We start from the raw sequence: 17,231 nt of genomic DNA on the forward strand, positions 1-17,231 counted from the left end.
ACAAACATGAGAGAAAGCATCATGAGTTATGCTTCCGTGTAGCCTCTCTTCAAAGCATTCATGACCCTACTAGCAAAGTAGATGGATCGCATCTTGGTACTGTGGGGATCTTGTTGTAGCAAAACAGAACCGATTGTTTCTTTCCCAACATTAGAGCTAGCAAAGAATTTGTACTCCCAACAACGAGGCATAAGTGTTGGTAGTTCTGATAGAATGACTTTGATGTTACAAAAATATTCTTCAAGATCATATGACCAAGCAAAATTAACTTGTTGTATCTATTTTTGCAAGGGGCGAATTAACTCCGAGGCTAAGTGAATGAAGCATGACATATACTTCATCTTTTGAATGAATGAGATGACCTCCTTAAGACTCTTGGGTGAAGGTAACTCAATAAGATCATTTGCCTTTGAAGGATCCACCTCAATACCTTTATAGGAAACCTTGTGACCAAGCAAGATAACTTCATCCTCACCTATGTGGCATTTTTCAGGGTTGAGTTAACCTCCCATGTCGTTGAGTTTCTTCAAACCTTTTGTAGATGCAATGATTTTGAGCTATAAATACAAAAATAATTAATAAAAACCCTAACAAACTTTCCAAAGAATGCTTGAAACACCATGTTCACGAAGCGTTGGAAAGTTGCAGGAGCATTTGTTAGGCCAAATGGCATGACTCTAAAAGCATAACAACCCCAAGGAGTGATGAAGGTTGTTTTCAATTGATCCTCCAATGCAACCCTATTTGAAAGTAGCTAGAGTAGCCATCACACACAGTGTACTTCTCGTGACCAGCTACCTCATTTAGTATCTCATCTTGAAATGGGAGGGGAAAGTGATCTCTTTTTTTTGCCTCATTTAATGGACGGTAATCCACACACACCCTCCACTTGTCGTTTTTCTTGTGAGTGACAATAACGAGAGAGATCCACTTTGAATTATCCACTGGATAAATGAAACCTGTTGCTAGAATCTCTCTTACCTCCTTGAGTAAAGCCTGCTCCTTGATGACTCCTAGCTTTTGTAGCTTTTGAGCCTTAGGTGTGGCCTTTGGCTTTAGCTCAATCTTGTGTTGAACATCATCTACTCCACACACGTTGGTGTAGTCTTTAGAAAAAAGCCTAGGAAACTTTCTTAACACACCTTTGAACTCCTCTCTTTCATTCTTTGTAAGTGTTGTAGACAACATACCTTCTAACATTCCTTCATCTTCCACATTTTGGTTCTCTTGGGAACCTACCTCCTCCAAACCTTGACAAGAGGTCTTTTGGTTGTTTGGATGAAACCTTACCCCCATGACTTCTATGGAAGACTCCTCCTCCGTAGTGCTACCGCTACCTTCATCTTCTAAAGTGCTATCAGTCCAGTCTTCCTCCATCTCACTTTGAGATGATTCTTCATGGAGCTCCTCTTGATGTTGCTCCTTCATGTAAAAGACAACCTTCTTACGATTGTCATTCCCGCAGATCAACTTTCCACTTTCCCAATCCTAAAAAGCTTGCATTTTCATTAGCCATGGTCTTCCCAGGATAAATGGATATCCACTTCCCTTGGTTGACATAACATAAAAATCCATTGCCTTCTTAATGACAAAGGCCTCCACAAAACATTTTACAAATGCCTACACACCTAGCCTTGCTATTGTTTGCCATCTTGACCTTAATTTCAGGTGTCTCATGGATGTGCATGCCTAGTTTTTGCATGAGTCCCTCTGTCATGATGCAAATTTGTGCACCCCCATCCACTAGACCTTTCCTAACCAATTTTACTTTGATGTAACAATCTAGCACAAGTGTAATATTCTCATTCATTTCAGCTTGTGTCATTTTTACAACAGGCACACCCTCTTTTACTTTTCTCCTAGTGCTAACTGTCTTTGTTAAATCCCTCCTAACTTGTGGACATAATGCAAGAAACTGAGGCCATGAAATATCAGGGCCCTTACCTCTCATGTCTTTCAACAAGTTGTATAGATCCATACCATGTCCAAGAGGAAAGTCTTGGAGGTTGATACGATGTCGCGTCCTCTTGGTTTCCTTGGTTTCCTTTGCCTTATTTTCTCGTCCATGGTCACTTTGTGACGTAACTCCTTCTTTCTCCTTACCTTTTCCTCGTCCACACTTAATGTCATTTGCTTCCATGTCAACCTCTTTTGAATTTGTCACCTCTACCACATGCACATTTGGGTCTCGCAAAGGTGGAACTCCTACCACTCCTTGGGGAGATGGTCTTGCTCCATTTGGCCTTTGTAGAAGCCGTGGTTGCTGACTAGTTCCTTCACCTACATTCATCACTGGGTGATTCAAGTTAGGTCTCCCTGGCTCCCCACGGGGCCAAGGACAATTATACATTCCATGTCCAGACTCTTTGCTATTCCAAAATTTTAAGACTCTCCTAGGTTGTGAATCTCACTCTTCATAATTCTTTGCTTGTCCCTTTGGACCTACAGCTTGTGTAAGGTGAATTGACAGGCTGCTTAAAAATTCATTTAACTTCTCAATCACTTCTATCGTTACCGCAGGAAGCTCCCTACATGTTGATTCTTGTGACTTACCTTTGGGTCTAAGACCTTCTATTGGAACCTCTCCCCTTAGGGACTTAAGTTTCCTATACTTTTTGGAAGCTCTAATTTCAGTTGGATCATAGGTGGCAGGTGCATCCGCCTCCACCTTTACCTTAAGATCAGGAAAGAGTCCAGCTATGAACCTCTCCTTCTTTAGAAATTCTGCACCATCACGAGGGTTAACAACATTTCATGTCCATAGAGCCCAAAAATGTAGAAACTCTTGCTTGTACAAGTAGTAGTCATCTAAATCTTTTTGCTTATGAGAAACAATGCCTTGCCATCGTTTTTGAGTGTTCTGGGGATCAAAGAAGTATCTCTTGAAACGGTTCAAAACTTTAGTGTAACCCCTCTTAACTTTCTTAGGCAAAGAGTCAAACCAAGTACTAGAATCTTTCCTAAGGACCACCTCAAACATTTCTACACATTTTTGATCAGTTACTATCCTCTTGATACGGCAAGACATCTTGAAATTCACTAAAAATAATTATGCATCCTCTCTAGGCTCTCGAAAGAAAAGAGGATATCCAGACATTTGGTGTTGGCTTTCAATTTACTTGATTTCAAAGTGACGCACGTTTTTCTTTCTTAAAAAGATTTATGCAATAATGTTTTCGAAATTGCAATGTGTTCTACAACAAAATAAAAATATGCACATCAAATGATTTATGATAATCAACAAGAGGAAGGATAACAGGGTTTGGTGATGCAAGATTTCTCCTACTCTTTGGGCACCAAATATGAACACCATACATTGTTGCAAATGGATCTTTCTACTAATTGCAATGTTTATTCTAATGTGTAGAGTGAAATGAAGGGGGAAACCTAAATTCTTGAGCCATTACCCATGGTCTATCATGACCTAATGCTTAAAACAAAACAAAAATATAGACGTCCAAACTAAGGTCGTAGCTAATGAGGAGAGGCAAAATAAAAGGATTTACTGAAGCATTTATCTCGGTCAACCTAAGAGGCCCCAAAATTCTACGAATTACTCGTTGAAATTGTAAATTTGGGCTTACAATGATATACACCTTTTCCCTTGCAATAGGAACAAACGGGTCATACAAATGTTCGTGATTCATGCAATCTACTTGATTACTCTAAAAGCTGAGTATTCACAACAACATACTCAAGCCCTCCTCAGTGGGGGCACTAAAATTGAGGCGGTCCGGGGCGGCGGCCAACAAGAGAGGCGACCTCTAAATACCCCTCAGGGCTCCAGTGCTGCTCAATTGAGGCTGGGGCAACCACAAGCACAACACAACAACAAACCCACAGACAAACCAAACAAGATAGGGGCACCACCTAGTTATGGTATGCAAACTAGAACGCACGAGAGATTTTGTCACAACCAAGAAGATGCGCTACAAAACACATACAAGCAACCTCACACCAAGACACACACAAAATGGACCAGAGAGAGCTAGAGCAACGGGAAGAAAGAGAGAGGAATGGAACTTGCATAATACCTTGCTTGTGTCTTTCAAATGAAGATGGTTCATTATGATGCTATTGTAGAGCTTGTACAAAGCTAATTCAATGCTTAGTGAATGCTAAAAATTGCCAAAACACACACACACACACACACACTGTCTTAGGATGTGGGAGACCTCTCACCACAATACCCTCTTGCAATGGACACAAACTTGGCAATGAAACACACTAAAACACTTTGCCAAACAAGATCAAATGATAGAAACTAAAAATACAAAAGTCACCTTGAATTCACCAAACCGTATTGCACAAGTGGAAGGACGAAGATTTGAACGTCGAATCACATCTTTGATGCACCAAACCTCAATTTATTGATGATGGAGGACTATATACAATAGTAGTTTTGAGTTTTTGAACTCACGCTCTCTCACTTGCAATGTGTAGCTTGCAATCTTTTCTCACACCAAAAGTGAAGCTCACAAAGTGGTTGCTATGCTTAAGTCTCTCCTCACACATAGAGTGTTGGGGATGCTATGTGAGATATTGGGGATGTTTTACAAGAAGGAGAGGGGATATTTATAGTTTGGAGACCCTCATTAAGATTATTTGGAAATCCTAATCTACAAGCTAACAAATCAGGATTATGATTTTTTTTTTAATATCAAAACATTGCGGGCCTTCTTTGTCTGCTTGAGTCATGGATGTGGGATCAAAAGAGAGCATTATTGATGGTAGATAAGGTGAAAGTACAGTTTTAAGGAAGTAGAGAGAGAGAGAGAGAGAGAGAGAGAGAGAGAGAGGTACTATACACATGTCTTGAGGTGAGGTGTCTTTTATGGTTAGGTCAATGGCTATTTCATGTTAGTATGTTAGTGGTTAGTGTTAGTAATCACTAGAAAGTTAATGATATATTTACAATGGATAGAATGAGGTGGATGGTTGAAGTAAGATGGTTGAATGAAGTGAGGAAATCCTTATGATGGTGAAGCTTGAAGAAGTTTTGAACTGACTTGTGTAGGTTCTCAAAATGGCTATCGATCCTCTTCTTCTTCTTCTCTTCTTTATGCCACCACCGTCAAAATCGATTATCGTGATGAAATTGGTAATTTGATTGATGAGATCTCTCCATTTGCAGAGGTTAATCATGGTTTACATGCTAAATTTTATGTATATAGAGAAGGGGTAAGATGGAATTGTACTTTGGAAGTAATAGAGAGAGGCATAGAGATGGTGTATGTACATGTAGAGCTCAAATGAAGCTATGGAAGTAAGAGGGGAGGTTAATGGTGAATAAGGTGTGAGAAACCATGGAAGGTTTAGGTTTCAGTGAGGGATTGAGAGGAATGAGTGTGTATTGAAGTGTGGAAAGAGGTGAAAGAAGACTATGGGCTACTTGTGAGAAAATTGGGCAGACTGGGGTACAATCAAAAAATTATACTTCACCGGTCGTAGCTCCAAAAACTATGAAAATTTTTGAGGTGATTATTCAGCTCTTGGTCCACATTTTTTCTTCTAACCACCACTTCAAAGTCGGAGTGGATATAGATATAAAAAATCCCACCAAAATACATTTATTTCTTCACAAAAAGTCCTCAGTGGCCCCCCTTTTGTTAAATTTTCATATGGCTCCAAAGATGAGCCCCTCCTTGCATGAGAGAATGACCTAATTGATTCTTAGGGGTTTGAAAATATGCATGGTTGTGGATTATGCATAAATATAATATATGGATATAATGAAAAAAAAGGTTAGTATATAAACAATTCGTGGAATCTAGAATAGTGTCATCTATATATAAACATAAAATAGAAAAAAGAGATATATGAAAATATAAGGAATCAAATGAGGGGACCTTCATTTGTTTTTATTGAAGTATATTTATTTACAAGAGATAAGATAAAAAACCTCTAGGAAGTAGGAGTTTAGTGAAAGGCAATGACTAATGGTGAAAGGTATTTTTAAGGGTTTCCCTTGGAGTGGATTCTCACAAAAAATAAGAGAAGCTTGTATGAAAATATATCTATATGGAATAAAGAGTGTGCAAAATGGTAAGAAAAATTGTGATAATGGTGAGTCAATGTACATAGCATACATAGGCAAATAACGCACACCTAGGTAGAAATATTTAAATAAATACCAAAATAATTATGAAAATTCATTATATTTAGGCCCTATATATAATGAAATATTTACACGCAAATGAACCATAATATATATATATATATATTTATTTATTTAATTTTTTTTGGCTCAACTAGCCCAATGATTAGCTAGCTAAGGGTTTTAAGGAGATATGGGGAAAGTCCCCTAACTCACACACGCCTATGTACAATGAAAAGGTAGGGATAGCCACAGTGTTTGGGTGATTTTGGTATAGTGAGGTAGCTCACTATGGTAATTATGGAGAGCCAAAAAATGGCTATCACCACATTCTTTGGCATTCCTCTTCATCACATTAACATTTGCACTGCCTTTCTACATGGATGACTAGATGAAGTCATTTATATGGCTCAACCACCCTACTTCTATTGTGATGATCCCACTATCTATGTATGCAAGATAAATAAGCCTATATATGATCTGAAACAGTCAGCACAACAATCGTTCAAGTGCTTGCATGCTTTTCTTATCAAATGGGGATGGGTTATCATTGCTAGTGATGAGACATATGTCTCATATGTTGTGAGAATGTTCAAGGAAGAATTCCCAGTCCATGAAAACGGCCCTATGACCTACTTCTTCAGCATAGAGGTCAACAGGGATCCAAATGGAAAATTCATCAACAAGCTCTCTGCTGGACGGATACGCCGCGACGGACGTCAGCACAACGAGAACTCACCTAACATGTAATGTCAGCTAAGGACGAAGCTCGACCCGCAGGCGCGTGGAAGCAAGCATAAGGTGTCAACCTACACTCGACTGACTCCTAACTAATTCCTATAGAGGTCTCTACCAATTGTCTAAGTCACAGCCTTCAAGAGTGCATAAGAGGAATCTTCCTATAACGCTTTCTAGAGCCGAACACCCATCAAACAATCTCGAAACACCATAGAACTTGAAGGAGACCCTACTAATACCAATAGGTCACTCTCTCTAAGGTCTATGAACCAAAATTCCGACCCAAAACACCCGGTGCAGAAACACGTAGGATGTCTGACCAAAATATGCAGGTCTTTGTTTCTGAAATCTAAAGTGCCTAATGTGTAGTTCTACTCAATGTGAATGCGTGGATATGCTACAATGCAAAATCGGACAACGTATGCTCATCCAAACAACCGATGAAGCTCATAGAAGGAGCTCGCAAAGTCGGACCGTACGCGCGCAATGTTGGTATCGACGCGTAGCTCTAGTTGGGGGCAACACGCTGCACTTCTCTGCACTGAATTCCGACCACCGGAGCACACGTAGCGTCAAGATGAAGCTCACACTCTCTCTCTCTCTCTCTCTCTCTCTCTCTCTCTCTCTCTCTCGTACACAGTACGCTCACTCACAGACTTCAAACTTGTTTTAAAATGACAAAAAGTTTTTCATTAAGGTCAGAAAGTGGTATATATACCTTACAACTTCTCAAACCCTAAAGTTCCAAAATCAACCATCTACTCAATCTAACTATCAAAACTAGGATACAATCTGGAAACTTCTGTAGGTCCAAATATTTACAAGGTGATAAATCGGGTTTTCCTCAATGCATGAATAATTACAAAAATAATAGTCTCCGAGTAGGTAGATGCCGTGGGGTGTGTCCAGCTTCTAACATCCCCCCCCTCCTTGTTCATGTCGTCCCGGACATGGCCTTGATTAGTTGCTTCATCTTATCGTTTCCCGCATCTTTAGCAGTGATTCGTACCTGGCATGTAGGTTCAGCATTGTTGGGCCAAAGATATTTGTATTCATGGTGAAGAACCCCGTATAGAATGCTTCTTCAAAATCCTGGAGGTGATAGGATGGTAGAAACATGATTCTTTGATACAGCGCATGTATCACCTCCTTGGAAGGCTGACCTGATAGATCATAGGCACATCTGTATGTATCCAGGAAGAAGAATATGCTGTTGGTCACCTGGCCTGGCTTGAAGGTCTCGAACACTGCTAGGATGGTTCTGCAGATTTTTCTCATCATAATGCATGTAAGGTCAGGTGAGCCAGTGAACTACTTTATGGCGCCCGTTAAGGTTTTCACCATGTATTGGACACTTATTCTCTCATCTGCCTTCACGCCCGGCAGCTTTGGGTAGTTCAGCCAAGTGGGTTGGCTTCTTTGCAAAATTTCTTGTGCCTTCCACGTCCTAACCCTTGGTAGAGGACAGAAGCTGAGGTTGTCTCTAATATGTTTAGGTGCCTCTACCAAGTGGATTAGGTATTGTGGGTACTTGGTAAGCCAAGCCTTCCTCCACTTTGGCTGAGAATCCACAATAAGTTTAACTCCTTCTGGCTTTGAGGTGTCTGCATTGTTGAGAGGTTCCATTGGCTCTTCTCTGATCCTCTTGTTTATTGTTGTTGCCTCATATTTCAGCAATGGATATGGGAGAGAGGGTTGAAGCCACTCGCGCCTGATATTGCTGGCGTCGATCTTCTGAATGGTCATAGATTTGAAAACCCTCTGCTCCCATTCCAAGGCTTCCTTTGTGATTTCCCTTAGCTCTGCCTCTATTGCCTTACGCAATTTTTCATCCTCTTCTTGTGTTAGATCCCGTGGCTCTTGAGAGGATCCTGCTATGCTTTCCTCTTGCATGTGTGTGTCCACAAGTTCTGCCACATTTTTGAGGTCGATGCCCTCATTGGCGGCTGGCCCTGAGCTTTCTGCCTCTCCTCCTTGCTGGCCTTTCAACTCCTCAATTTGCCTGAGGAGTGTTTCCTTTTCCGCTTCAGCTTGTCCGCCCATATTCACAAGGAGGTCATTAAGTTCAGCGTTTACTCTTTCCGCCTCCTCGAGCTTTATCTTTATGCTTTCCGCTTCTTCTTGTAGGGCTTTTTGGCCCTCCTCCATTCTTGCTAGCATTACGATAGAACCTTCAACCATCATTAACCTCTGCTTTTTCTCGAGAGTCAACTCCTTCTGAAGTTCCTGCATTTGCTCTTCATATAGTTGACTCTCGGAAATGATTTGAGTCGAGCTCGTAGCTCTGACTCTAGCAGGTGATGCTCGCAACCTCTGGATGGTTTGATCTTTGAATTTTAATTGGTCCTTGAGCTCAAGGATTTCATCCAAGCTTGCTTCTTGTTCTATTTCTGCTCTTTCCTTGGCATTCCTCATGGCCTCAACTTCTTTTGTTTCTTCTGTCAACTGTAGTGTCAGATTGTCTCGTTCTTTTTCAGCATCTCGCAATGACTTGCTGAGCTGCAGACACTCTTCTTCAGCTGCTTGTATTTTTTTTGCTGCTGCCTCATTTGCTTCTTCCATTGCCTGGCAGTTTTGTAGGGCCGTTGCCAAGCTGGCATGGAGGTTAGCTTCTCTCTCTTTTTGCCCTTGGCTTTGTGCCTTCAGAGAATCCCTTTCCATTTTAGTCTTTTCTTCGGTGGCTTTGAGAGTTATCATCTCTTTCTCTGAAGCCATGGATTGTGCTCGCAATCCGGCTAGCTTTGTCATCACCACATCTCAGTCATTGGAGGGCGGGTGCAGGTCTACCGTGTCGGTAGCAATTTCTTTTAGTTCCACTAGCCTGATGCCTTGCATTTGTTCTTTATGCCCTATCCTCGCCAAGTCGAATGCGACTGTGGCGGCTTCTTCCTTTGTATAGCCTGCAGCTAGCAGGTCCAAAAATGCATAGTAGGCCTCATCTAATCCTTTTTGCTCAGACTCAGGCTTGGCCTCTTCCTTTGGCTCAGGTTCTTGCCTTTGCTCTTGCTTCTCAGCTTGCCTTTCATCTTGTTTGTCCTCAGCCGCCTTATCTTCTGGTGGAGGGCTGCTAGGAGGTGGTGATGGCGGTGGTGATGGTTGTGGGCTGGGTTTAGGGCTATCCGGTAAAGCTGTAGCTTTGCCCTTTAAGTCCCTATCTGCTTTTGTTTTTCTTTCTCTTTCTTGGCTTTCTTGTTCATCTAGCAGTTTCTACCTTATTTGCTCTACTTCCTCCTCTGTGAAAGGGACATGGGGAATGTTTTCCGCTGCAGCATCAAGAATCTCGAAATTCTTGATATAATCTTCAAAGCGTCCCTTTGCACTCTTCTAGATGATCCGGACATAGACTCAAGAGATGGCTTCCAGAGTTCCTTTAAATCACCCTTGAGGGCTCTTTCTGCTCGGAAACTCTCCATCAGCCTCTTGAGTCTTGCCGCTTTCTGAGACCTGGTTTCTTTGGCCGGCACTTGAGCAAACTCCCTCTTTCCTTTCTTCTGCTCGGGTTGCTCCTCTTCAACTGGCTCCAGCCGTCTCTTCAATCTCGTAGCCACCCTTGGTGCCCTTTGCGGCTCATCTTCCTTGTCTTCTTTTACTCTTAGCCAATCATTCTGAGATGGGGGGTCAGGACACCTTCCTTTAGCGTGTAGTGCCCCATAAACCACTTTGGTGATCAGTTCTCTTGGCACTATGTATGTTGGCATTTTGTTGCCCATCTTTACTAAGCTATCATGTATGTATGCCGCATAGTTGATTATCTTTGGGGTGCCCTTCGTCATTGCCCAAGTAAACGTTGTGGCAATTGCACCTGGCGGAATCCTGTACTTCTGTGGCCTCTTAGTGCACATGTGGAAGTACTGGTTGTACAACTGGCTCATAATTGCCACCTTTGGGTTGGCAATGTCTACAAAGGTGTAATTTGCCTTTTTCTCCTTGTACACCTTGACTTCATCCCTTCTTTTTGTTACACTATCCCCCTCATTGGAGAGGTCTAGTGCATGGGCTACAACCCGCTCCGTGATTATGATCTCTATATCTGGTCTGCCTTGTAAATCTATCACCTTGGCCACTCCATCTTTTTTGATGCTTGTTACAAACTCCCATACTCTTTTGATGTCCACCCCTGCTGGTATTGCTTCGAAGTAGTTATGGAGGTCAATTTTCTCCAAGTAGCCGGCCATTTTGCTTCGTACAAATTCATTGAGCTCTCTTGGCAGCATTGCTAGCTCTATTACATTACCTTCATTGTCTTGGAACACTCCCTGGTAGATCTTTAGGTCGTTTGACTCTAACAGATCTTCTTGTATCCAGGTGCTGGTGGGCTTTAGTATTCCCTCTAGAATGACAAAAGGTTCCACCTCGTCCAGATAATCTTTGATGGTCATTCTTTTCCTCTTTGCCGGTGACTTCGAGGCCGCCATAGATCCTGTTGCACTCAGTAGTCCAAAGTTAGCATTTTTTCCATATCAGCTGCGAAACTGAGTTTTAATTATCCAAATGACTTGAAAATTGAAAATAAAGCTTAAAAGGAACTTGTGAAGCTGTGCATGTGCTCACAGTGCAAATCTAGCCAAAAATTTCCATCTAGACATCCTGCGCGTAGGATGTCTTTTTCATCAGAATTGGTTCATATTTTACATGCAGGTAGTGTAAGGCTCATGGAACATGGCTATAGGCTTAAATTTGAATTTGGATATCAAAAAGTTGATTTTTGGACTGATTCAGGCTTTATGTCACAATTTGGGTAGAATGTCCATCATAGGTAGCAATTGATGTCCAAATGGGTTAAAAATTGATATATGGGCTCATTGCACCATGGTATTGGCTCCCATGATGTCATTCTTTGCACAGAAGGCTAATTTTATGCTTCATACATCCTACGCGTAGGATGTCTTTTTCATCAAAATGACATGAAACTTATTCTGCGGGTTGTCCTTGGCCTATGGAACATGGCCATGTTCTTGGATTTGAATTTGGACAAGATTGGATGCTTGTAAGGCTCTGTGAGGTGTTTTTGGGCTCAAAAAGTGTATCTTGAAGGTGTTGGGGGTCAAAAGTGATTAGAATGGCTTCAAACTTGACATATGGGCTCTCGATGATGAGGTAATTGGATCTGGAATGATAAAACATCCCTTGCATGCCAAAAAGGTCAATTAGACATCCTACGCGTAGGATGTCTATTTCATCATTTTTTCTCCCTGACCACACAGATTGTTTTCTGATGTGTTGGTGAATGTGTTGTGCAAGTTTCATGGGATTTGGACAAGATTTGGTAGGTAATTGGTCCATTTTTGCCTCTATGCCGTAACTTTGCGTTTTTCCATGCATATGAGGTCAAACTTGGTCCAAATGTGATGAAACTTGGTGTATGGCTTGTAAATGTCATTCAGAACATGTGCATGATAAAAAATGTTGGAGTTTGTGCCAAAAAGTGTCCTTGAGACATCCTACGCGTAGGATGTCTCCTGGTGATTTTTTCAGTGCTGGTGCTCCCAGTGCTTGCCCTTTGCCCCCCTAAGTCCCTTTTGAGCCTAATTTCAACAAAAAAAGTCAAAAGGATAGAGTATAACTCCCTGTGTGGACTTCAGAGCCTCCGAGCCGTTTTCTGACTTTTTGGAGTGCTTTTTGGCGATGAAATTTCTCGATGTTGGTCTCCATAGCTTCCCAATTCCTTGGGGATCCTTGCCGTATGGTTTTTGTCGACTTTGGCTTCACCGGAGCTCCTCTTGGCAATTTGTCGCTCTAGAAGCATCCGTAGTTGCGTTTACATACCTTTGATGATTTGTGGTAGTCTATCACTATAGGACTTGGTTGTTGATGGTCTAAGAAATCCGATCGTGAAGTTTGGTGGCAAACGGACTTGCGGTTTGGCCGCAAGTGCATTTGACGCTTTGTGTGTCTGATGCCGTTTCTGAAGTTTAGTGCCGCTTCGGGTCACTTTTTGGTCATGCGGGTTATATAGACTTGTCGATCATGTCGAGATGCTCCTACCCATGAATTTTGGTAGCATTTGGTCGTCGTTTCGCCGATTTCCCATTTGGTGGCCTCTTGCGGGTTTCTGGGAATTGGGGTTTTTCCCAACGATTTCCTACTGACTTTGGCTATCCAGGACTAGTCTCCTAAACTAGGGTAAGCTGCCGATGAAGACTTGTTGCTTTCGGGTTAGCCGTTAGGCCGCCGTCTCTACCTGTAGGTGTCTATCGCTGGTTTTGTGTGTGACCCGTACACTAGTTTTCGCGACATAATGAGAAACATGCGCGAAAAGCTCAAGGTGGTGAGCCTACCTCTCATGTCTGGAGCTCGTCGGGTAGTCGTGCGCGTCGTAGAAGGTGCTGGAAGGTCGATCCGCTCTAGGTGGCAGAAGCTCTCTCCACAAGGTCAATAGTGAGAATGAGCTAAAAATGGGGTGAAAATTTCTTATAATGGAGGTCCCTGAACCACTTTTCATGAAATTTGACATGTGCTCCTATCTTTTTGCGAGATACGGTTTAGGCTCAAAAATTTCTTGATTTGGACTCCATTTGCTCTGTTTACCATAAATTTTACATTTCGGTCAAAACCTGGCCAAAACACGCTTTCCACCCCAGTCTCATAATTGCACCCCCACTGTACCATAGGTTGTCCTATAGTCACTGATCATCACCATATTTTTTGTTTTTAATTATGACTGTTTTTCACCTGCTTTTTCTATGGGTGGTCCTCTAGGCTCTGTTGACCCTTGTGTTTTTGGCTTACTCTCTGCCTAATATCTTGAATAGTGTGGTGGTTCTTGCAAATCCCTAAGCCCTCGTGAGGCTTGATAACCATCTCGGTTTCGGTCTAGTTCCATTGTTGCACTCTGTCGAAGCCATGCCTGCAATGATGGCTGGTTTGCTGGTTGGTCTTGGTTGTTGAATGCTTGCGGTCGGGTGGAGTGTGAGGTAGTGTCATACTCATCTGAAAAAGGATTCGTTGACTTGCTTGGGGTGTGGGCGGCTCTTGGCACTTCCTCAGGGGCATATGCTGATGCTCCTGGACCTGTTGCTCTCTCTACTTCCTCTGGGAGAATACGTTGGTATTCTCGCCCGTATCTATCAACAAAAACTATGCCCTTCCTGTTAGGAAATAAGACGTAGCTAAATAGATAATTGAGTAGATTACTTAATGGAGAGAGACAGATTTATATACACGAGATTATAGAGTAGAGAGAGAGAGAGAGAGTACACACGATATACGTGGTTCACCCAATGTGGGCTACGTCCACGGGAAAGCAGCCACTCAATGGCTTTAGTACTTCAAAACAAGAAGTAGTTTACAAAGGGATTATACCCTTAATGGAGCTCCCGCCTTGCTTCACTCTCACCACCTCACACTCACTTTGTTGCATCAACTTCACACTATGAAATGTGTGTAGAAATGGCCTCCTTTTATAGGCCAAAAGGGTTGCCCTCTCTTATGAGAGACAGCCATGTGTAGCCGCCCTTGTGCGAATAAGTCCAAATCGGACCCTCCAATCCGCCCATGTGTGGCCGCCCTTGAGAAGACAAGTCCGCTTTTGAATTCGGCCACCGGCCACCGGCCATTGACTTCCGACCACCGGCCACCGGCCATTGACTTCCGACCACCGGCCATCAGCCATTGACTACCGGCCACTGGCCAACCGACCGGTTGTTTTTCGACCACTTTCCGGCCGCCGTCCGGCCATAATATTCCGGCGGAAAAAAAAAGTCTCGGGGGCCTCCGCCCCCGAGGCCTTTAAAGTTGCCCCTGATTCTTGTCCGTGAAAATTTTGGTTTCCGGTGAGTGATTTTCCTTCACGCATGATGGCTTCTCCTCATAATGGGGGCCTTACAACTGTGCGCTTTTACCACAGAAAATTACAAGGGTAAATCAGGCTCCATACTTAACAATCTCCCACTTGGAGACTGATCTCCAAACCAAACCTATGACTGCTTTCCATTCTGGCTTCTTATCCTTGAATGCCGATTGAAGATGAGCAGAAGCTCAACTTCTCCTTGTTGACCACCTTTGTAAACATGTCTGCAGGATTTTCACTTGTATGCACCTTTCCTAGCTTTAGTTGTCCCTCTTCCAAAAGAGTGCGTATGAAGTGATATCTCACCTCAATGTGCTTTGTCCTTGAATGAAAAGCTGAGTTCTTCGCAAGATGGATAGCGCTTTGGCTATCACTGTACAAGACACAATTGTCCTGTTTGAATCCAAGCTCTTCTAAGAATCTATGAATCCACATAATTTCTTTGCTTGCCTCCGTCATTGCTACATACTCTGCTTCCGTGGTAGAAAGTGAGACCACTTTCTGTAGCTTTGAAGCCTAGCTGACTGTTATGCCTCCAACCATGAAGACATAGCCAGTAGTGCTCCTTCGAGTATCTTTGTCACCTGCCATATCTGCATCAGCATACCCTTCTAGAAAAATATCAGTTCCTCCATAATACAAAACATTTTGTTGTTGTCCCTTTTAGATACGTAAGTATCCACTTCATAGCTTTCCAGTGTTCTTTACCTGGGTTGTCCATGAACCTGCTCACAACTCCCACTGCATGTGCAATATCTGGCCTTGTCCAGACCATAGCATACATTAAAGAACCTATCGCTGCAGCATATGGAACTTTAGACATATAGGCTATCTCCTCTTGTGTCTTTGGACACATATCCTTCGCTAGTTTAAAGTGACCAGCCAAAGGTGTAGAAACTGGTTTTGCATTTTGTATTGCAAACCTTTCTAGTACCTTCTTGATGTAATCTTCTTGAGATAGCTTTATTGTCTTCTTCATCCTGTCCCTTGATATTTTCATACCAAGTATCCTCTTTGCAACACCTAAATCTTTCATTGAAAAAGATTTGGACAGCTCCTCTTTTAGGTCTTTAATGTCCTGCATGTTAGCACTTGCAATCAACATGTCATCAACATACAACATTAGGATGATGAATTTCCCATCTCCCAAATTCTCCGTGTAGACGCAGTGATCCGAGTTGCATCTTGTGAATCCATGATCCAACATCCATCGATCAAACTTCAAGTACCATTGTCTTGATGCTTGCTTTAAACCATACAAGCTCTTCTTTAATCTGCAAACCATTTTCTCCTTACCTTTTACTTCATACCCCTTTGGTTGAAGCATGTAGATTTCCTCCTCTAAGTCACCGTGAGGGAATGCCGTATTTACATCCATTTGCTCGAGATTTAGATCATGAGCAGCCACAAGGCTTAAGACAAGCCTAACACTACAAGAGGCTCTTCATATTAGCGACGCTCACACAACGACGCTCAAAAACAAATTCCCGGCGTCGCTATGAGCATCGCTATAAGCGTCGCTATGAGCGTCGCAAATTTCTTTGTAAATTTGCGACGCTCATAGCGACGCCAGCTGGGGTAAAAAAAATAACCGAGCGCGCCCAAAAACTCAGATCTCAGATCTGAGTTTTTCGGCGCCCTCAAGCAAAGAGCAGGTAACGCTCTCCCTCACTCTCTCTCTCTCTCTCTCTCTCTCTCTCTCTTTTTCTTCTACACACACACACACACACACACACACACACACACACACGAGGAGAGGAAGGAGAGCCAGGTATGCTCCTTCCCTCTCCTCATTCTCATGTTCCCTTCCCCTCTTTCTCTCTCCCTCTCTCTCTCTCTCACACACACACAGTGTTTTTGAGAGAGAGAGAGAGAGAGAGAGAGAGAGAGAGAGAGAGAGTACAAACAAAAACAAAAACGCACACACATACATAAACAAAGAATGCACACACACATTGAGAGAGAAAAAGAGAGAGAGAGCATGCATAAACAAAAAACGCACGCATTGAGAGAGGAAAAGAGAGAGAGAACATGCATAAACAAAAAACGCACACATTGAGAGAGGAAAAGAGAAAGAAAACATGCATACGATCCAAAAAAACGCACACACATTGAGAGAGAAAGAAAGAGAAACTAAGGGAGCGTCGTAGGAAACTAATTAAAATTAAAAGACCTAAAGATCTAGCCGACGAGGAGTTGAACTGAAGACCTATTATTCAAGAGGGAAATGGCATAATCAATCTATCATACTTGGCATGGGTGATAGAAAGGTTATACCATTTATCTCTTTTTATTGGCACACACATCCACACACGCGCACACACACAGGAAGAAGAGAGTTATAACGTCGTAGGAAACTATCTTAAAAGACGTTAAAGATTAGGTTATATGTAGACTTACATTAAATTAGATTTAGGTTTATTTTTAACTAGATTTACGTTTATTTAAGCTAGATTTAGATTTACGTTATATTAGATTAGATGCGGGTCTCCATAGACTGCGATGCCTGCATGAAGCGGGTGAAGAAAGCCCTCAATGGAATATAGGGTATTGCTGCCTTCACTCATGGTGGGCTCCGTCGATCCAAAAGTACTGGTGAAATGTCTT

This window comes from Adiantum capillus-veneris, chromosome 15, assembly GCF_014529385.1.
Source record: "Adiantum capillus-veneris isolate H3 chromosome 15, ASM1452938v2, whole genome shotgun sequence".
Taxonomy (NCBI): domain Eukaryota; kingdom Viridiplantae; phylum Streptophyta; class Polypodiopsida; order Polypodiales; family Pteridaceae; genus Adiantum; species Adiantum capillus-veneris.